The sequence below is a fragment of the Panthera uncia genome (assembly GCF_023721935.1).
Source record: "Panthera uncia isolate 11264 chromosome B3 unlocalized genomic scaffold, Puncia_PCG_1.0 HiC_scaffold_1, whole genome shotgun sequence".
Lineage (NCBI taxonomy): Eukaryota > Metazoa > Chordata > Mammalia > Carnivora > Felidae > Panthera > Panthera uncia.
In genome coordinates, this window is record NW_026057582.1 from 45,172,395 (window position 1) to 45,196,161 (window position 23,767).

A 23,767-nucleotide genomic window follows, 5' to 3' on the forward strand; every position below is an offset into this window, starting at 1 on the left:
TTTTCTCCTTTTCTGGGCAGCTTTTAGTTTCCTCTTGAAGTAAGTGTCTCTTTTGGATACTGCTTCTAATTTTCTATAAATATTATTTAGAAAAAAAACACCTATGATTCACTTAACACCTCCTATTCTTTCCTTTGACTTTTCACGTTTATCGCTTGAGTCTTTGCAATGATTATGAAATTATTTTTACAATTTTGAAAATTAATTAAAAATAGATTTTTAAGATGAATTTAAAATAGTACAGGTGCACCTGGGTGGCTCAGTCGGTTAAGCCTCCGACTTCAGCTCAGGTCATTATCTCTGGGTTCATGAGTTGGAGACCCGCGTCAGGCTCTGTGCTGACAGCTCAGAGCCTGGAGCCTGCTTCGGATTCTGTGTCTTCCTCTCTCTGTCCCTCCCCGGCTTGTGCTCTCTCTCTCTCAAAAATAAATAAACATTAAAAATTTAAAAATAAATAAAATGCTACTTACCTCATGGGAGAGTTGTGAATATTAAATACATGAAATATGTAGGGAGAGTACTTCATACCTAGGAAGTGCTCAGTAAACATTATTTGTTACGGTTTTTGTTTTACGTCTCGACCTAGAGACAGTATGACGCTGCATTTGCAGCTGCTTATAGACATCCACTCCTTCCTGATACTCCGCTTGTGCCTCAAATTGCATACTTGAGTCCATCATCTTCCTCTACCTCCCCCCAAACTTGTTCTTCCTCCCATGTTCTTTAATTCTTCTGGTAGCACCATTTCGCTCTCACAGACTTGACTTTTTTTAAGACATCTTTGATTTTTCTTTCTTCTTTGTCTCCCAATCTGAACAATTCCCAAGTTGTTTTTATTATACTTTACAACATCTCTTAAGACTCTCCTTTCCTCTCTGTACCCTTGTTCAGAATCTTATTACTGATCATCTGGACTAATGCCAGACTAAGTCTGTTAACTGCCTTTGATTTCCAGCCTCTGCAGTATATTCAATGCACTTGGATGAATTTTCCTAAAGAACTTGTCTGATAATGTCTCTCTCCTACTCAGAATTTTTACTGACCCCCCAGTGTATTCTGGATTAAGCCCTTCCACTCTCCATTCCCAATCAACCACTGCAACCTGCCTCAGCAACCTCTTCATGCTTTGTCCCCTCCAGGCAAATTATTTAAATTACACTGAAATAAAAATAGTAATATTCTAAATGAAAGTCTAGGACTCTTTTTTCTTTCTATATTTAAATGCAAGAGATGTCATGAGTGGACTTTGATCACCCTTATCTGGGCTTCTTAGAAGTCCCTTTTGTTGGCTTTTAACAGATTCTTGGCTTTATTCTGGATTGATGAGATTGTCAAATAGCTAAATTTGTTATAGGTGAAGTTTCCTGCTGTTAAAAAAGTATCACACACACACGCACACGGGTGCACACCACAAACACATACTAAGGAACACTTTGGTATTTTAACAATATTAATTCTTTACCTCAAATGCAGTAGATACCAGAGAGAAACTCTTTCATTTCCCTTTACATTGGACATATTTGCAACCTGAGAACAAGAGCCAGTGTTGGTTTTCAGACAGAATCCATTTAATTAATCATACTATTTGAACAGCTGGGGAAGCCATGTATTTATGTAAGAGCTTAACATTCTTTCAAAAATTGTCAAGTATGAATCAAAATAATATTATTTCACTTTTTAATGATACACTATTTATCTTTAGATTTTATTCACACTTAACTTTATAAATCAATAGTTCCAGTCTTTAAGACACATTGTTACCTATGTTTAAATGCTTTTTAAAAGCACTATCATGTGCAGTGTGGCAAAATGGAGCTGAGGTTTTATTTACCACAGGGATTCATTTGGGAAGTGTGAGATTTTCCAATTTTTGTTTCTAAATTTGACAAGCAATGGATAGAGCAGAGAAGAAATAGCTTGATAAAATTCTATGTTTTCCCCTTGGTAATCACCAGCAGAAAGATAAACTTTTCTTACAAAAAAAGGTAAAGTTTGTCTCATTCAATGCAACAGTGTAAACTCTACAGGGACAGATATGGGTAGGAGACATAATGAAATTGAATTTTTGCTTTAAATCTCTCAAGAACACAATTTTAAAGAAAAAATATTAATTAAAATGTGAAATAATAACATAAATAAGTAGGAAAACTTCATAAAACTGGTTTTAATATGGGATTTTTAGCTTCTGTTCCCAGGGTGAAGGCTAAATTTGAAAGAGAAACTTTGGATTCTGCTACAGATAATCTGATAGGAAACTCCAGGGGTATGGGCAATTATTTAAAGGGAAGTCACTTATTGGGGTGCCTGAGTGGTTCAGTCAGTTAAGCGTCTGACTTCGGCTCAGGTCATGATCTTGCAGATAGTGGGTTCGAGCCCTGCATCGGGCTCTGTGCTGACAGCTCAGAGCCTGGAACCTGCTTTCGATTCTGTGTGTTCCTCTTGCTCTGCCCCTCCCCCACTCATGCTCTGTCTCTGTCTCTGTCTCTCTCTCAAAAATAAATAAACATTAAAAAAAATTTTTTTAAAGGGAAGTTACTTATCAATAGCTGTCCTTCAAGGTCAGCCAGTGTGGTCAGGGTCCCCAAGGGTCACAGAAGCTCCATGAGGAGATAAAGAGAATGATAGGCAACTGGAACATGGTATGCTCAATTTTAATCCATTTTGAGATATACCATTACTGGACAGAATTGCTTATGGTTAGCAGTTTGCATAGCTAATGCCATATGACTCTGACAGTTATGTTATGATTCCAGTGGAGGCAAGGCATATCTCCCCCAGGGGGATAAAATAGGAAAATGGCCACTGCAGGCTGGTGTTCAGAGAAACTCCAGACTTTTTACGTACTAAATCAGCCTTGAAATTCTGATGAGTCATTAACCAAGATCCACATACCCACATTCCTCCCAACATACCTTTCAGCTGCCTTTGTCTTTTTATGCTGTCTCTACTTCTTCTCCACTTCTCTAATTTGAACGCATTTCTCTGTACAGGAAAAAGTAGAGCGTGTGTTATTGTGCTCTCTGTTCTAAAGCCCCACAGGGATGGTCCTGGCCCCTACCACTGTCTGAGATTGCACTGAGAACTAAACAAGAGAAACTTGTCTCCTAGAAATGTAATAATACTAGAGAGGGGATGCAGATATACCCAAAAGTATGGGCTTTGGAATAAAACCATTGAACTCTTACATGAAATTGTCAGGTGCAGCTTAAGTGAATCTTAATGTTATTCTTTCTTTCTTTCTTTCTTTCTTTCTTTCTTTCTTTCTTTCTTTCTTCCATTCACTTATTCTTTCATTCATTCTACAGACATTTATTGAATACTTACTACCAGTTCCTAAACACGGGAGACATAAGAGTGAACAACACTCAACTCTGTCTCTACCTTCATGAAGCTCTAAAAATAGTGGAATAGAAAGACAATCAAATAAGACATAAATATAAAATTAGAACTGTGATGTGAAGAACATGATAATATGAGAGCTTACCATAACCAATGTGACATGATCAGGAAGAGAAGACTATCATGAGGAGACAGACACTGAGCAGGAATAAACAGTGTGACCATCAAGGAATAGTTTTCCATGCAGGAGGAGGGAGCATGGTAAGAGGCACTGAGGAAAAAAAACCAGTGTGTTTGGTGTGGAGAAAGTAGGGGGGATACAGTGGGAAATGAGACATGATGGAGAGAAGAGCTCAGACTCTGTATAATTTGTAGGTCTAACTGGTGAGTCTCATTTTGGGTGGAAAGCAAGAGCAGCACATACTTTGAAATGATTACTCAGAAGCATTATGTCCAGTCTGAACAGAAGCAAGATAGATCTGCACAGTCTAGAATCCAATATGGTAGGGTAGAGCAAAGGCACACCCAACCTCTCAGTGTACATTAATTGCTGGGGACAGCAATATTAAGAGATGCCTTCTTGAATAGGGGCCAAACCACCACTTGGTTAAAACAGGGAAGTTTTGACTAGCTCCGCTAATAAATAATGAACCCAATATCCTTTGCCTGGCCTTCACTCTTTCACATAAATTCAATATGTTAATGCATCTGTAACAAATTAAGTGTCTCTTAAAAGTCCCTTAAAAGTCTCCAAATCTTTTAAAATTTAGAGTGCCTATGGAAAACAAATAAGCAAAATCCTTGACCTTTTCTCTATTCATAAGTAAGATCAATGGGCTATGCCAAGAACCCAGAAACCTTTTTATTCCCAGGATTCTAAAAGAATTTATTTTTATGAACCCAAAGCAAAATTGGAAATCTCTTTCAAAAAACTAGCTTGTTTGGTTGGTTTTTGATAATGAAGTCAAGAGAATATTAATATATACCAGTCGCATTGCAGAATAACTTAATCTCCAAAACCCACACTGACATTTGACATATGTAGCCTAGACAACCCTGGGAATCTAAGGGTAGCAATTTAAGTTGTTTATTCTTACATAATGGAAAAGGAGGGAGGGGGAAGAATTTCTATTTCCCATTAGTCAGTGTCACATGTCCTTTCCGTATTCTGGTGAGTATTTTCTATAATCACCCATTAAGCTGATCTGTAACAACCAATAAAATACCTGAGACTATGCATGAAATCCAAACAGGATCTTGGCATAGAGAGAGATAACAAGAAGAGAGTCTTTCATAGGCACATTTAAAATAACATTTCATATCATTTCATTTCTTTTATTTTATTTTACTCTGGGAAAAAAATAAAGAAGGGGGAAGGAAATGCTATTAAAGGACTACCACAAGGAGTCAGCAATTTCTGAGTTTTTCAATTAAGTTGCCAATTTTAAGGCTATTACACTGCTCCCTGAATCAAAAGGATTAACAATTTTCCTCTTAGCAATTAGAAAGGTAGAATTTTACCATGGAAGCACATGGGGGAAGACTGTACAAGAAGTTAGAATTAACTAAATCTCCACTGAGGACCACCCAAGAGGAGCTAAATGAGGGGTTACTTTCAAGTGGGGCTGGGATCAAAGATTGAGGGAGATTAGAACCAATAGGAGGTTAAAGAAAAACATCTGGTCCTTTGCAGTAATCACCAATAGCGAGGTGGATCTTCCTTCAGGAAAGAGCAGCCCATCTGACCACCGCCCCAACAATGTGCCACAGTGTGCTGATTCCATGGGGGTGGACATCTCTGTAATTCTGCGGGAAGTGTTCCCTAGCCAGAAAAACTAATGGGGGACTTTCTTCATCAGGATAAATGCAAATGTACAATTCAGCGTTAGGGTTTAAAAGACACTTTTTTCCCTGATAGAGCAACATAGTCATGCTACACATTGAGTGACAATCTTCCTCTAATGAGACTCATCACTGTGAGTGGAAGAGGTGGACACTGACCTCTTTAGGGAGCAGCTTAGAGCTGAAAAAGAGGTGAGGCATGTTAGTATTGATTTTTAACAATATGTAGCGGGGGCTTAGATAATAAATGTCCATTTCTGTGAAGACAAGAGATGTTCAAGTCCTAGGGGGAAAATGAAAATATTCAGAAGAGATAAGGAGCAAGGAAAGTTTCAATATTTTCCTAATAAAAAAGTCCTTGATGAAAAGAGCATTTTATTTTAGAGTGTTCTTGTTTTTCGTAGTTTGAGCCTTTTAAAAGAGGAGCTTACTTTCACATGGTTTCTATAGAAAGTGTAATTCTACCTTATTTCTTAGTCTTCAGACGATGCTGGCTAATTAATCACCCAAAGGAATGATTAATATAAAACAGCCCCAAAAGCCCCAACTTTAAACGTGCCAGTTTTATCTGTTATCTCTGCATATCACATTTCCTTAGAAGAATTCCAAGGAAGAATTTTTTAAAGGATCAGAGCAAATGTGTTTGCCTGACTCCTCTATCTAACAGGAAGGCGACTGGGACAAGATCCCGTGTGCACTTGGCCATTGGGTCACAGAGGGCAGCAGGCTGTTTCCTCAGTGGGTCCGCAGAGAAGAGAGGGCTCACACTTTCTGGGCACCCTCTCCCCACATGTTTTCATGAGAGATGAGCTTGTGCCAGGGGAATCACAAACCATTGGGACTTAGGAACAGAGATCTAAGATTAGACCATCTCACTTTTACAGGGAAGAAACGAAGGTCTGAAAAAGTCCTAGGTGGCAGGGGTGCTGCTTCCTGCTGGCTTTCGTGGAGAGTCCTGGTTGCAGCTCAAGACTGACCTACATTTCTCCCATGTCTTATAATCAGTGTTCCAGTGGACACTCAACCTCTCCAGGGGCCTCTGCCTCTCTCCCCTTCTGTGTCAGACAGCTAGAATATGGGGAAACAGGGGCCAGATAACCTCAGCCCAAGTTAGTGGTGGGACCAAGAGAAGCCAGACGGCGCTGGCTTCCAGCTTTGCCCCACTTATCAGTGGGCTTCCCTCCTAACCTGGCTAAATGTTTCCCCCTTCTCTTGTCTTGTCTTCCTCTTTGAACCTTGGCTGTACAATACTGGGAATTATATCCCTCAGTTTGTGGCTCACTGCCTATCTGTGCAAAGCCCCCCTCTCGTTCTCTCTCTCTCTCTCTCTCTGTTCCTCCTTCATCTTTGTCCCCATTCAAGCTGTCCTTCTTCCTATAGGCAGTCCCTCTAATGTGTTTACTATATGTTCTTGGATATCCACACATCCTTGAATAATTTGTCGGTGTTTCGTGCAGTACCTGTTTTTAATTTACCTAAGTAATATTGCACAAAGCTCTCCTTCTGTTTGTTACTTTTTCACTCAATGCTCTTTTATTAAGATCCATGAATGCTTCTGTATGTAAATCTAGTTTATTACTTCAAACTGCTGCATATTACTATGTAGACTGCATCCCAACACTGTTTTCAAACATTACTTCCAGGACTGGAGGTACCACCAGTCCCAGCTACCACAAGTAAAATTGCTCTGAACATTCTCATATACATGCTCTTCAGACAATTTAAGAATTTCTTTTGGAGAATATATCTGAGTTAGACTACTAGGTCACAGGGAAGATGTGCCCTTGTTTCCGCTTCGTATTTGCATGCTACCCTCCAGAATGTCTCTACTACCTGAGATGTAGGAGAATTCTCCCATCCTCATTAGCATCTGGTATTACATGACTTTTTAATTATTGCCAGCCAGGCTTCCCTCCTCATTCATAACAAGTTTTTTGATTTGGCAATTGAAATCATTATTTTTATGTTATACTTTTCTATTTCATGACATTATATTTCATGACCAAATGCAGGAGAATTTCTTGTGCAGCTTAAACAAGTATTGCAAATAACCCAGTGTCCTGATTGATGAAGAGCTATCTGTAGGGAATACCCAGGTTGCCATTTTCAAAGAAAGTGAACAACCTGTAATTATAAAAACACCCTCTATGACCATGGTTAGTCTATGAGAATTTAGAAGTCACTTCAGTATTAAATGTGATCTAAAGATCATTATCATGAAAACCAGCCCTCTTTGTATTTTCCCTGCTACAGATATACCAGCGAAGAAATTACTTTGTTTTATAATAAGGAACAATTTTGGAAAATGTAGCAGACAGATTTGTGACTTCCATGCTCCTTCCTCCCACCCCCCACTACTGCACGTTCCTCTTGAAATTGTTTTCCACGGTGGCAAATTGTTTTCCTTCTGAAGGAGTGGTCCTAGGTTCATGTCAGTACCACGTAATCCTGCCCTCTGGTCACAGTTTACAGGATGAGAGAAATTCATTGATCTAACATCGAACTCATCTATAATTTGGGATGAACCCGTAGGAAACTTACGACTTTGAATTAACTGAGATGGAGTTAGTTAGACACTGTGAGTGCCAGAGGCATCACCTGGGCAAGACAAAGCTGATATCATGAGAAGGCACAAACTAAGAAGTTGCAGAGGATGCTGATTTGCAGAGAGACATAGAGACTACAACTCAGTTGTGTGTACATGAATCAGCCAGGCAGGAGCCTTACTGGGAAGAACCTTTATTTAAATCCCTCACCTAACTCCACTCCCACTGTGTAGGAAATACAACCGATTGGACACTTGACTTCAAAGACAAGCCTCAACCCCAGGCAAGGGGGCAGACTTTCAAGACTCTGTTCTCTCCAGTTTTTCAGAGCTCCCTCCAACCAAGCACCATCCACCATGTTTGAGGGAAAATACAATATCTGAGCCTCCACTACTCCTCACCTGTTAGAAATAAGCTTTGGTAAGTTACTCTCAAGGAGATGGGTAGGGAAAGGAGAGACAAAAGAGAGCTATATATGGTCTTTACCAGGGAGTAACTTCAGCATCTGAAGAGTCAACTAGAGTGTGGATGACTCAAATATATCCTGAACAGGGGTGCCTGGCTGGCTCAGTCAGTGGAGCGTGTGCCTTTCGATCTCGGGGCTGTAGGTTTGAGCCCTGTGTTGGGTATAGAGATTGCTGAGGAACAAAATCTTAAAAAGAAAAAATATCTTGAACCTACTGGAATGTCAAATCTAGAAGGGACCTAAACATAACATAACTCATGTATTTAATGTTTTTAAACATCCAAATAGTGTTCTTATTTCACTGCATCGAAGATGCTCTAAATATTGTTTTAAAACAGAATCAATTCACTTGGTGGGAAAAAAAATCAGGCCTGTGGGAGGTGGGGAGGATAAAAGAAGAGAGACCTGTGGTTGTAGGGAATCACTTTTTTAGCAGCCAGAAAACAACTTCTGGGACAGTCTTAGAGAAAACTGTCTCTCCAGCCACATTTTGATGAGTGAACCAGTAACTCTCCATGCGCCATTGTGAATTAGATGCTACCAAATCAGGGGCTCTGTAAATTGATAAGCTAAGTAGAGTAAAGTTCTTTTCAGGTAGCAAAGTGAAGTGGTTATACCAATGGGCTGTAAATTGGACTGTTGATGTTTTAATCCTGGCTCTATCTCCCCAGGTGTAGATGTGATATTGAACAAGTTACTTAACTTCTCTACACTTCAACTTACTCATGTATACAGTGGGGATAATAATAGTGCTATCCTTTACAGGGCTGTTGAGGGGATTGCTTTTAGAATAGTGCCTAAGAGATAAGGGCTTAGTGTTGGCTATTGCAACTTATTTTGGTAACAGCACCAGGATTTTCCTCCAGGGAACTACCATCTCTTTCTTTCTCAGCCCTGTTAACTGAGGTGGACTGAAACCCTGCTTTAGCTCCTCAGATATTGTCAGAGTAGATTCTTAGAGAGTCAAGGTCAGGAATTTTGATTTAAACCATTGGGAAACAGGTATTTTCCTTTTCACTGGTACTTGCTAAGCTAATGACAGTAAGCCTGGAGCCACTAGAAATCATCAAATTGAGAGGTCCTGCCTGAGGATTAAGCCAACACAGAAAAAAATCAGAGATGAATGATGGCAAGAGACCGAATTTTTATGACATTATTCAAGTCCCTGGATCTAGCTGTACCTGCAACAAGTGCCTGATCTCCTTGGAATTCTTAAATTTGGGAGCCATTAATACTCTTCTTTTCTTATCTAACATAAATAGGGATTCTGTTATTTATAATTGAAGGAATCCTAAGTCATATAGTAAATTATGGCTAAAAAAATTGGGGGCTAAGTAATTCACTTCTTTCCCTTTTTCTCTTTTTTTTTTTTTTTTTTTTTTTTGAGACACAGAGGGAGAGAGCACTCATGCATGGATGGAGGATGGTAGAGGAATAAAGAGAGAGAAAGAGAGTGAGAGAGAGAGAATCTTAAGCAGGCTCCATGCTAGGCATGGAGCCTGATGTAGGACTCGATCTCACGACCCCAAGACCATGACCTGAGCTGAATCAAGAGTCGGATGCTCAACTGAGCTACCCAGGCAACCCAAATAATCCATTTCTTACTTAATTCATCAAAAAATTGCAGTGAGTACCTAATTTGTGGTAGACGTGGTACTGGGTACTGTGATACAGTATTGAACAAAATAATCATCCCAGTGAGGGAAGACTGTCGATAAATAAAACTATTATATTGAACTACATGAAACTGTGGGTCATTTTTGTAGGTAGAATACAATGAGATATTGGCAATTTCACATGATTCAGCCTAATACCTAAATGTCATACTATAGGTACTGTTTACTGTAAGAGGTTATATGCTCTGAGGTGAACCATGTTGCTGGCTTCTAAGCAAATCACCATGAGAGTTTTCTAGTTTTGCTTCTTCCTCTCACAGAACCCCACTCCTCCTGCTCATCATTTCTTCTATCATGAATTAATTCTGGGTAATATTATAAACTCTGTTTCATCATAACAAAAAGATATAACCACTTTAGGAATCATTTTCCTATCACTTAGATCCTTACACCTCTAAAACCACATTGCTTACCAATCCTGGGGCCATATTTTCCCTCACAGGTTGTTAGGAACACTACCTTTTTCTTCTAACTTGTTTACTTACTTGATCCCAATGTGACCCATTTATTTATTTTAGTGTTTTTATTTAAATTATAGTGTTAGTTAACATATAGTGTAATATTAGTTTCAGGAGTAGAATTTACTGATTCAACACTTACATATAACACCCAGTGCTCTCCATAACAAGTGCCTTCCTTACTACCCATCAACCATATAGCCCATCTCCCACCCCGTCCCCTCCAGCAGCCTTCTGTCTGCTCTCTATAGTTAAAAGTCTGTTTTATGGTTTGTCTCTCTCTTTTCCACCCTATGTTCATCTGTTTTGTTTCTTAAATTACACATATGAGTAAAATCATTTGTCCTTCTCTGACTTACTTCACATAGCCTAATACACTCTAACTCCAGCCATGTCATTGCAAATGACAAGATGTGTAGTTCAATTTGTAGTTCAATTTTACGGCTGAGTAATATTCCATTGTGTACATATACCACATCTTATTTATTCATTCATCAGTTGATGGACATTTGAGCTCATTCCATAATTTGGCTATTATTGATAATGCTGCTATAAACATGAGGGTGTATGTGTATTTTCAAATTAGTATTTGAAATATGTATATTTCAAATTAGTATTTTCATATCATTTGCATAAATACCTAGTAGTGCAATTGCTGGATTGCAGGGTAGATCCATTTTTAACTTTTTGAAGAAACTCCACACTGTTTTCCAGAATGGCTGCTCCACTTTGTATTCCCACTAACAGTGTAAGAAGGTTCCCCTTTCTCTGCATCCTTGCCAACATCTGTTGTTTCCTGTGTTGTGAATTTTAGCCATTCTGACAGGTGTGAGGTGATATCTCATTGGAGTTTTGATTTGTATTTTCCTGATGATGAGTGATGCTGAGCATCTTTTCATGTGTCTGTTAGCCATCTGGATGTCTTCTTTGGAAAAATGTCTATTCATGTCTTCTCCAACATGGCCCCTTTATAATTGATATCACTTGGTAATTTCTCTACCTACTCCTAGCCTGCATTTCTGACTCCTGTGCAGTTGCTCATTCCTTTCCTTCCTAACTTAGAACACCTGGCCATCCCCTATCATCTGTAATTTGGGGGAAGGTTACATCTTGCCTGGCTGGTGGGGGGTTAGCAGGACTGAATCTGGCAGAATAACTATATTGGGAGTGACAGTAAAATCAGAGGAGTAGTCATGGAGTGGAGCAGGGAGACAAGCTGGGTGGCCTGAGGAAGTAGACTCTGAGACAGAGAGAATGCAAGAGGTTATTAGGCTCTCAAGGACAACACTTATAGAAATGAAGGGAAGAGAAGGAAAGGAAGAAGGACTAGGTAGAGGGGGAAGTTGAGCTATAATTCAGTCCTAATGGAAGATGTAGAAGTTGGCAGGGAGTTCTGAAGACAGGGTGACCCTTAAGATGTGTTCTGAATTGGGATGAAAGAGTTAGGCCTTAATATTCAGAGCATGGTACCCAAGATACCTGCTATCTCAGTGCTAATATGTTATCAGCAGTATTCCTATTGTTTAAAGTTTATCACCTGAATTTTAATTACAGTCTTTTCCCATTTATTGTCAAACCCTTTTGGCCCTTAAGTATGTGTTGTCCTTAAAAGTCAATCAAAGTCTTAATGAAAGCATAAATTACAAAATGAATAGTTAGTGGCTAAAGGTCATGAAACAAGTCTATAATTCATATTCTCTACAGGACCATTTATGTTTGAAGAAGGAATTTGGCCATGTCATTGTCAATATTTAAGGTAATTTCACATTTTAATCTCTTAACAAATGTTGGCTAAGCCGTTTGTACTAAATATTATAGGCATACAAATGAGAAATGATCCTTAGTGTCAAGAAACTTGCCTTCTGGTTGTAAGTCATACAAACAAATAATTCTGATGCAATTCAGGATGTGTTACTACCAGTGGAATCACCCAAAGTTCCCCAAAGTATTTGAGGAGACAGTGCACTTTATCTGGACTCTGCAGGATGAATTGGGCTTGGATGAAGTTAGTGAGATGTTCCAAGCTGAAAGATGTTTCAAGCTCTGTCATGGACAGAGGAAGAGAAAGTCATGTGAATTAGCCAGATGACAGTGTAAATTTGTGGAATGGCAAGAGATAACACTGGAATATGGGTTTATAGTCAGGTTCTGGAAATGTCCAAGCAAGTCTTCACTACTAGACACTCAAGAGAAAAACATTCTAGTATTCTATCGTGTGACGACTGAAAATGAAAATGGGTTTAACGACAAACAGTGATAGTAATGATTTGAGATTTGGAATAAAACAGGAAAACAAGAATAAATGATATGTTTACTAACATATTTTAATTACTATCAGTTTTGTCCTTCAAAAGTAAAGCCAACCATGGCTGAACCTCATCTCCAAGGGTCAGAAAGTTCTAATTTATTTTTATCATAACCTTAGTTTTCAGCTAGATCCATTCTAGGTTATCTGCTGGCATTTTTGTAACAGTTTTGTGGCTCACACTGGGCAGGAAGGTGGACCTGTTGAATTAGATCAGGACAGCCCCAAGTTTCTTTGGAAGAAATCCATGATTAATGTGTTCTCACATCTCCCTCAGCAGGTTGCACATTAGAAAGGTCTTTGCAAAGGCTTTCTGAAAAAAAAAAAAAAAAAAAAAAAAATGCAGGGCTGGGCAGATTCATGAATGTCTTCTAGCTCCAGGAAAGCCATCCAGACTGGAGAGTTGCCAAAGGGCATACTTTGGCATCCTGCCAGTATTTTGTAGTGGGGAAACATTATGTGGAGGGACTTCCTTTGCTCTAGTGAAAGCTTACTAAAGGTCAGAAAATTATCCATTTTACCCACACACAGAGTCTGATGTTTACAGATTTATTGTGGCTCAGGAATTCATGACACATCCTTAGAGTTTACCCTGGATGACAAAGAAAGTAGAAATATGATAATGAAATCATTAGACACAAATATTAGTCTTTTCCACACATTTTCCTCACACTGTCCTCCCCCCCCAAAAGTATAAGTAATGATTTTATTTGTTTCATTTTATAATTCTTTGACTCCTAAAAATATTTTCTTAACAGAAACATAATACCATCTGGTTCATAATAGCTGATCCTGATGTACCAAAGCATAAATAAAATCATTTTTCTTTAAACCTTTAATTAGGTTATCTTATCTGTAGTTACATTTTTAAACTGTGCTTTTTTAAAAAAAAATTTTTAATGCTTATTTTGAGAGAGAGAGGAGAGGCAGTGTGAGCCAGGGGACGGGTAGAGAGAGAGAGAGAGACGCAGAATCTGTAGCAGGCTCCAGGCTCTGAGCTCGGAGCTGTCAGCATGCAGCCGGACAGTTTGGGGGTCGAACTCACAAACTTCGAGATCATGACCTGGGCCGAAGTCAGACGCTTAACTGCCTGAGCCACCCAGGTGCCCCTAAACTGTGCTTTTCAAACAAAACATCTGACGTTAAGGAAAAGAAATATAATGTCAGATTGGTCACTTCTATCCCTTTATTCTCCATTTTATTTTCTTTTTTATATTACACGCTGAAATTAAAGAAAATTAATGTCTTATTGTTGTTCTTTCCTAAATGAACTGGAAAAATCATGCACACAAACTGCTAAACTTTAACAAAGCAATGCATAGAGTTTTATTCTTTCCACAATTAAAATTTACCTCATCTTTTTCATTTAATACCAGGCCTAAGACCACCAACCTAGAAACAACTTCTTATTTTAATAGCTCCCATTAATATCTATGAAAACATGGTAAATGTGTAATTTTCACTTCAGGATACGGAACCACAAGAAGTGAATTATTTGTATGGTCTACATAAAAGTAACCTAACAATACCAATGCGTACCAAACAAAAGTACCCTTTATAATTTCATTCCCTCAACAAAGATTCATTTTAAATCTAACCAAGTGCTTTGAATCAAGGCACAAGGTTTTAAGGAATCTGAGATACATAACATGCAACTACTGTTCTAGACAAGCTAGACTCCAGTTGGGAAAACACACAAGTATGTGTATGCACATGCTTACACATATACAAAATACCCAGTCATATGTGATTAAGCGTTCAATGGCACTCACAATACACAAAGGGTACAGTGACCCTGAGGAAATAGTGATCACTACTATTTCTAATGGTCTAAAATGTTGTCATGGAAATAGTGGGAATTTTTCCAAAGGATAAACCAGTGTCCAAGGACTCCATTCTTCACAGATGTATACATCTAATTGAAAAGAAAATTCTGTTGATGCTCCGTTACCCAGGATAAATATTTTTATACCTTAACACCCCTCTTCTTTATTTCTCTTCTCTCCACCCCACACCCATCAGCTGCTTGTGCTTATAGTGCCTGTTGCTATGATTCCTACTCATTCTGCCAGAAATGCTTAGTAAAAGTGAGTCTTAATCTCTGAGCACCAGAGAAAACGATGTTCCATTAATGACACATTCTTATGTACAAGCGAAAACAGCCATCTCAGAGTCAGGAAAGGGACATATACATAAATGCATGGATTTTCTGAGGAAAAAAGCACTAAACCATCCTTTGTATTATCTTTCATGGACCCAAATCAGCTTACTTTAGAATGATTTATCTTTGTGAATGGATGACCAAACTAGGTGGAAACCAAGTATTCATACTTTGGATATTTCTCTATTTCTGAACCTGTGCCTTTACTCTATTTTTCCTGAGACTTTTTTTTTTTTTAATTCTTAATTAGAACCAGCATTAAAAGAATGTATTATATCATTAAGAACTTTACTTATATATAAAGATGGGCCAATTAAAACCAGATAGAAATGGCAGGAGGTTCATAACAGAGTGGACATTGTTTTTGTTTTCAACACTCTCAGGTTGTAGAACCTCCACCAATGAGGTACTACAACTCCAACACGGGATAATGATCCATCATCTGAGATGGGTGGCTCAGAGTAGATGCCAAAGTTGTAACGACACAGAAGCTCTTCAGAATGTAGAAAAGGTTCTCTTTTCCTTTAAAACCCTTTTCTGCTTTGTTTTCCTCAGACCTCAACTAAAATTAGGATGTGTCACACATGTGTTAAACCTTATTTGGAGAAGTCAAACCATGTATCTTTTCTTCACAAATTGCCTGCTCTCTGCACCAGCAACATGGATGTCCTTTCCAAGTAACAAGCCAAAAAAGAAATCAATTTACAGCCTGTTATTCAAATTAGGCCAGCTGTGAATTCCTCTCTGTGCAGGGAGGTTTTGTGGTCATCCATTCTTGAAAAGTTGACAGTTGTTCAAGAAATATGTGTTAATTTTACCAATTGAAATTTTATTTATTAATAAATTCCATGTATTCAGAAAGATATATGACTCAAATAGGCTTTGTTAAAAGTGAGTAATCCAGATTTAGGGGAGCTTTGAACCAACTTTCCAGACAAGATGCCCCTTCAACTAATGAAACAGCAAATTTCTTTCACCACAGGGGTTAGTGATAGCCTAAATCTTATTCTGAACCATGAGTCTATGACCTACCAAGGAGCTGGTAGACTTTGTAACATTTCTGAAGTTAAGCAAAGGTGCCTGTGATTCAACAAGACATATAGCCATGCAGCAAAAAGGTAAAACATGAGATTAGGGTACGGGCTACAAGAATCCATTTCTCAATTTTGCTCATCTTTACAGCTATTTTATCCAGCGAAGTTATCTTCAGTGACTAACTCAGCATCATCAGATCTCATGCAAGTGAATTAACTTCTGGGTCTACAGGAGATGAAAGGTAGTACAAAGAATTTTGAGCTTCAAAAGAAAAGGTCTATGGAAACCTAAGAGATTTTATAATAACTTTGTCCTCTAAGAAACTGCTTTTATATTTCCCTTTCTCTCCTCTTATTATTCCCCCCCCATCAGTCATTCTTTTCTTTGGTCAACTGGATTACCACCCAAACGCACAGTGACACCTGCTGGCCAATCAGGAATGGCGGGTCGGAGTCCCTGCAAAGGCCCTGTGAGCCTCGTGGTATAAGCAAATGAATCTATTGAAACAAACATTAAATACTATTAAAATTATTTTAGAAACTTAGAAAAAAATTGAATGAGCATTGTCCTTCCTGTGAGAAGCTTGGGAGGGAGGAGCAGGGAAATTAGCCTGAACCATTACAAATATAAATTTTAAGGATTGTATGTGTTTTGACCTCATAAAAATGAGTCCAAAATACATCTTGTACTTGGAACCAATTATTAAGCGTTAAGAACATTGTTGTGCTAATTACTCTTGGAAAGTCACTTTTTACATACCTTTTGACAAGCCTTTTACACAGGTTTTTATCAGCTACACTTATCGTCCAAAATGTTTTACATAGCATTAACTTAAAAAAGTCTCAAAAGAAACACATGAGAATGTGTTGCATGCACATTTGTTTCCCTCAAAAATATTGATGAGATCTCCAACACAAAGGGTTAAAATTAGAAGGTTGAAGACTTTCTTTTCTGTTGCTTCCCAAGAACTTCCAATTTTTCGTTAAGTTTCTTTACTGAAGAATATTCATATTTTGTTAATCCTAGGAATTTATACATTGGTTATTTTGGCTGGGTACATTTTTGAGGATGTTTGCTTTGTTTTAAGCAAATCCGTTTCTGACTTGAAAGTACAAATTCTAGTAAAAACAAAGACAACAGGAATTTTTTTTAACATTCATACATTTTCTTAAAATATTTACACTTTTCATTTGAAGGTTAAATCCTAGGCAAAATTCTCCATTCACATGTTCATATTTGAACCAGGAGGCTGTCCCTGAGGACTTGTAGCAGCAAATGTGTGTTGGACAAAAATGTTGGCCTTCTTCATCCTTGCTTTGTGTTCTAAAAGCCAGAACTTCATTTTAGCATGACCTTAGAAGAATAGTGATACTTTTAGCATTTCCTGGTATTTGGTGGAAGGAATGTTTTTATTTGACTTGTGGATGTCACTTGGTTTACAGGAAAGATTTGGTAACGTGTTCATGCCAGTACTGCACTTACCCCAAATTTCTTGCTATGTAGGAAGAACACATGTCAAAGCTCACTGTTTGTTAAGTGGAAGAGATTCAGTCCACCAGAAGCTTCTATTATAAACATTGTGACTTCGTGCAATTTACAAAATGTTCTATCTCCATTAAACAATAAACCCTTGACCCCAGAGCTCAGTTTCGGGATTCTGCGATTTGAGAAGGTAGACATAATGGATGGCAATAATAAATGAAAAGTTCAAGAGGTTAAGAAAAACTGTTTAATTATTTCTCTAGAGCGTGGGCTGCAGAAGCCTTGCATATCTGCCTTCTTGTGGAAACTCTGCATGGAAGGGGTCTGCCGGTGCAGCCCAGACAGGGCATAAAAGCAGGTTGCTGGCCCTCAGCTGTGTTTATGAACAAATGGTCTCTAGATACCCTTCCATCTCTGAACCTTGCAGTTCCTGCCAGGGGAGATCCAGTGCCAGTCCCAGGGCTCAACATCTGTTTTCCAAAGAGCTTGGATTTGTTAGCATGAGAAATTCATTGCTCATATTTGCTTCCCAGCTGTGGCACTAGTGAGCGTAGCCTTTTTGCCTTATTTATTTGTAGAAAACCATGTTCTGTCCTCTCTTGGAGCCTCTCTTACATAACTAGTCCTGGACACAGGCTGCTGTGCTTTTAATCCCAGACCCATTAAATTGCCTTGTTAGCTAAAGAGCTCCCCTTTTAAAGCCTCCTCATTAGAAATCCACAAGTTTGGGAGTGAGGGTGAGTGGTGGTGTCCCACGTGAGGGTAGGACCCAAGGCACCATATTCTTTAAATCAGATGTTCAAGATATAGGCCAAGTCTTTGGGGGTGGAGGGTATGGTTAGAGAAATAGTCTAGGGGATGCTCTCGATGGCATTTTGGAGGCCAGGTGCAAAGCCTTCCCAGAAGAGAATGACCAGAGCAGATCTTCTGGGAATACCTTGCAGAATCTGTAGTGTGCTCAGAGCAGGAGCCAGTAAAGAATACATAATAGGTCTAGACCCAGGGTTTTAAGGTTAGCAGACAGGCATACTTGCTGCCAGATGGATGTGAATTCTTTAGAGTTTCCTATCCTTCAGCTCATCCCCAAAATGTTTATAGTAAATTGCTATCTATCTGATTCCATCTAGAATTGCAGAAACTGGTTCGGGGGCACCTGCTTGCATGAACCTTGGCTCTAGAACTCTAGAAGAAAAGCATTGTGAGGGCTGCAACATGGCAAAAAAAAAGGACATGGCTTTGTTATAATTTAGATGCTGAAATGTTTTCATTATAGAATGAAAAAATACACTGAAACAGAAATAGTAATGAAAGAATTATAGCATTTTATTTATTTAGTGTCTTAATATGATAGACGCTGCTATTAGCATGCCCATAAAAGAGGGGGAAATTGGCTTTTATCCCCACATGGAGAGGAAGTGTGTGGAACAATTGGTAAGAACTGGAGCTTTGAGTTAGAAAGTTCTGGACTCTGCTATTACCTACTCAGGTAATCTTCGGAGGTAATTTAACTTCTCTAAACCTCAGTTTTCTCATCTGTAAAATAGAAACAATAATCGCTCCAGCCTCAGACTGTTGTAAGGTTTAAATGACACAATGCAACTAAGAGGATACTCAACAGAGTCTGGCGCTACTCACTTGTTGCTGGCAATGACTATTATCATTAAGCCATCAACCACGAATATAAAGATCTTGACTTGGAAGCCAATCTTAAGAATAACATTCTGTACGAACTCAAATTTCTTCCCCTTCCTTTGGCTCAGGAGCTACCCTTAGGTATCACTGAGATGATAATAGAATGAATGAAATGTTTCTCACTTTCAAGCTGTATAAGATTAAAATGAAATCATCATTTTGAGGGGAAATAGATTGTGTCGTAGGAGCAGGTGTCTTTATTCCATTCTTATCCTGCACTCTGCAGATAACTTCCTGACAAGAGGAAAATTACTAATCCCATGGCCTAACCACTAACTCAGACAGTTGGAAGAAGAGGATACATGACTGGCACTGGATACAGGTCATCTGGTCCTCAGGAGGAGAAAGCCCAGTTGAACCAAAAGTCAAGAATGGGCTAGAGCAGAAGTTCTCAACCACCGTGCCCCACCCACACTGTACCCTGGGGGGCCCCAACTGGATTAGAGGCCCAGAGGCCCACTTCAAGATTAACTGAACTCCTTCCTAAACTCTCCACACCACCATCAAGCCCTCCAGGTAAGAGCTATTTGTTTGTCCAGATGCCATGCATATGTCTGATGTGAGCTACAGAGTGAAGAAGACAAGGAAGCCCCAGGTACAAGGCAAGATAGGGACTAGGGTTAGGCAAGCGAGGCACAGGCCACAGACACAAAATTTAATAAGGCACCAAAAAAACTTAGTAATCAAGGTAAATAATATTGCAATACAATGTCTTAAAAATAAAAATTAATGCATAAAACTCGATGATAAATAAGATATAATTTTAAAAAATTTAACGTTTATTTATTTTTTGAGAGAGAGAGAGAGCAAGCCAGGGATGGGCAGAGAGAGAGGGGGGACACAGAATCCCAAGCAGGCTCCATGCTGTCAGCACAGAGCCTGATGCAGGGCTTGAACTCACGAACCATGATCATGATCTGAGCTGAAACCAAGAGTCAGACGCTTAACTGAGCATCCTTGACTGAGACACCTAGGTGCCCCAAAATACAATTTTAAATAAGGATAGGATTGTGAGGTTCAGAAGCACCAGGCATGGATATAGCTGAGACAAACCTGGGTCTGTGGCTGCCCCAGGAGAGATCTAATAATGGCAGAGCCAAATGGGTGCCAGGAGGTCCAAGTGGAAAAGCTCATCAATGTGCAAGTTCCATTTTTGAGGGCCTTGCCCCTGAAAAGCCTTGTCTCCATCATTGCTCCCTTTATACTAGACACATATAAAGCTCCCAACACACTGGCTGGGAGATAATTTGAGAAGTAAGCTCCAACTGCTCTAAGATCAGGGATCCTTCAAAGCTGGTAAAATTTTACTTTTGAGTTCCAAGGAGGAAACCACTTATCGAAGAGCTCAAGAGATTTCTGGAACCCAGATCTAGTATTTACTTTGCACCATTTTGATGAATGAGCGTTAAATGATCCCAAACTACACAGATTACGTTTCCCTACAACATACACGATTTGGGAAAATGGAAGGGAAGTGGTGCTTTGAGCAAACTACATTTTAGGCTCTGCCGTACCCCCAAATATCTAAAGAATACTACAAAGCTTGTCAAACCCCAACTGTTTCTGGGCCCATACAGCCTAGCTTTCTACTTGAGAATACCTTTCCACCATCGTTTTCCCAAGGCAGCTCTATTCACAACAGGAAAGCTGTAACTCAATTTTCTGTTCTGTAAATAAAAGTACCTTCAAAAGTATAGGTCTGACATCCACACCAGAAGGCAAGAAAGAAAGGCAAATACAATTCTTTTGGGTCTTGTCACTCACACAGGATCATCACACACTTAACAATGAGATGTCAGGTGCTGATCTTGGAAGACCCACTCTGTTTAAACAAACAGCACTGATTCTCATGTAATGTTACACTCCATCCCAAGGCTGTGGAAAAATAGCTCTGTTGTCACCAGGCTCATGAGTTCTTACTGAAATCTAAATACATGGATGGCCCAATGAGCATTGTTCTGTTCAAATTTAGATATAAGCAAAAAGTGCTTTACTGAGTAGGGGTATGATCCGTCTCATCAGATGCAACACTGTGGCCGGACGACCAAAGCAAATGAATTGCATTCCGATGAAAGCCAACAAGTTGTGTTTGGGAAAATAGTCTCATTGCATATATATAATCATCTTCCTAATTCTCCTATAGCAGGATTAGAAATGGGTATCAGCCAGATAAACATTTTACCTCTTGAGTGAGAACTCAAGGCGGCCAATGAGCCCAGGAGACACACAGTTCTCAGGTTGGCAAGTGGGTTAGCAGGGCAGAGTTGAGGTATTTCCCTTCCTGAGTTTGTTTTGTTCACTCCTTGGCGTGAGAAGCCAGGCACATTTCTTCAATCTTGGAAGCGCCGAAGGAGTCCTATTCATTGGGGTTTGTGAATCAACAAAGAAGAATGGCGTTTAATATTTAAATATGTCTCATGTAGCCATTAAAAATCTTTTATGAGTGTTAAGCCATTATTAAAGCAAGATGGGCTCTAGGTCATGGACCCTTTCATGGCGCTCCCACAGTGCTAATGAGACAAATAATATCTCTTCACAGAACGATGGCTGCCTCCAGCACTGAATTCAGTGTGCCTACTGTAGTTAAAAATTCTAAAGGAAAAAAATTGCTATTAGAATTATCCTACTGCAGGAAATTTTTCCTTTTCATTGTCTGAACAAAAACATTCTAACTCAGTGTTAGCATCTGTGTGTGTGTGTGTGTGTGTGTGTGTGTGTGTGTTCGTAGTTGTAGAGGCTGGGTAGGAAATATAGACCAAAGATGATCAAACAGATGGGTATTAAGAACACACATGAATGCCTGTTATCCATTGGACCAATGAGTTATGTCCATAGAAGTTATTTATCTTCTTACATTTACAGATGACATTATGTTCCACTCCAATCTAAGTCATCCTCTCTTTCCATGACAACTGAAGGGCTGACAGAAGGAAAGAACAATGACGAAAGCATGGAAAGCTAATAAAAGAAGATAAACACACTGCAGAAGAGAAACATGTGAATGAGCAAAGACGCTGTAAATTTTATACAACAACTTGTTTGGAAAGACCTACTCAGTGAGTGATATCTTCCACTTGCCAAAATAAAAGCTTTATTATACCTCATTGCCAAACCATATTCTGCAGAACACGAAACCACAGAAATGAATAGTAAGATATTTATATATGTAAATGTTCCCAAATACTCTTCTTCCACTTTACCCCAAAGTGGTAAAGACGGAGTTCTACATCTAGCTACCATCAAAATGTAGCATTTCCCCACCAAGAGTAATTTAATGGCAACAATCACACCATAAGAATGAAACATAAATGTGTTGTGGTTTCCCATTTGTATGCTCAGCACAAAACTTTGTCATAGCCTTTTTTAATGTCATATGTAAAAACTTACTAGTTTAATAATGTGTTCATTAAAATGCAATAATAAAGAACAACATAATATGGACCTTTGAGTTCTGATATTGATGGTATCTGATTTTTTAATGAACATCGACAAAGGAGAAAACAATTTCCAATAATTTTCTAACTACTGTCTAATGTCAAGGCATTTGGAAAAAAATTTCACAGTTGGCAAGTGGTAGCAGGAAGGCAACAATTACATTATATATCTTTTGGTTAATTTATCTTGGTTGCTAAAATTTTGCTGTTGTTGTCAAGACACGTTTGGTCATAGGAGGCAAAGATGGCTCTGTCAACGTGCCTGAAAGTAAGAATCATGGGTGAACTGACATTGGAAGCAGAAAGCAATCAGGAATTGAGGTGGTTTTTGCTTTGTGTTTGTGTGTCTGTTTTTCTCCCTCTCTTTCAGGGACTGCATGGATATGTTTCCATACCTTCCCAGTGCATCTTTGCTTTCTCTTAGTCTTCATTCTCATAATTTGTAATTACTGCCCAGGTCTACCTGGTGGCCTTTCAACTCAGTTTCCTAAAGCTAACCTGCTCAGGCTCTAAATTTACTCAATTCTAAATTCCAACAAGAAAGCAGAGAGAGGGTGTCTTCTCTTTTCCACCCAGACACCCTGCTGGAGGTCATCAATAAGGCTATAGACAGGGCCATCCTTGGATCATATGTGCCCCATCCATCGAATCTGTCTTGCTGGGTCATGGAGTCACTGATTCAGTAAGGCTGAAGCTGTGAGGGAGATATCCAAGCACCGCTCACTATACTAAGGACAAGAACACAGCGGAATGCTACAGCAGTGAGCAGTTGCTGTCAGAGATGACGCTTAAGGAAAGACACAGGTCATGTGATGGCAGCTGCATTTCCAGTTAATGGGGGGGGGACTGTATTTTCATTTTGATCTGCAAACAATTTGAAGGTAAGTCTTCTCCTTTGTATTTTTTATTAAAAATAACCTCACCCTATGTGAGTGCAAAATAGGGAAGGCATTCCCTGCTACTAAGTAATTAGAGGCCAACATTTTATCAGACTACATTGAGTGGAGCAAGGTATCTTTGGAAATAAAATGTATTAAAACTAAACTACAATGACAAGAACAAAACTGAACTTGCATAAAAGTTGGAACAAATGCTCTCAGCAAATGATCATGCCAGAATAATCTACAGAAGAGTGAGGGCGACCTTTGAAGAGGAACCACAGCCACTAGAGGACCCAAGAGGAGAAACACAAGGTTAAGAAGATGCTGCTGACATTAGTATCAGTAATTATTTTAAGTATCTGTTTTAATGTCTTTGATTAGTTACCCAAGGTCTGGGTTTTCAACAATCCTTAGAAAGGAGGGACTCAGGAAAGAATGTCTAAACCTTGT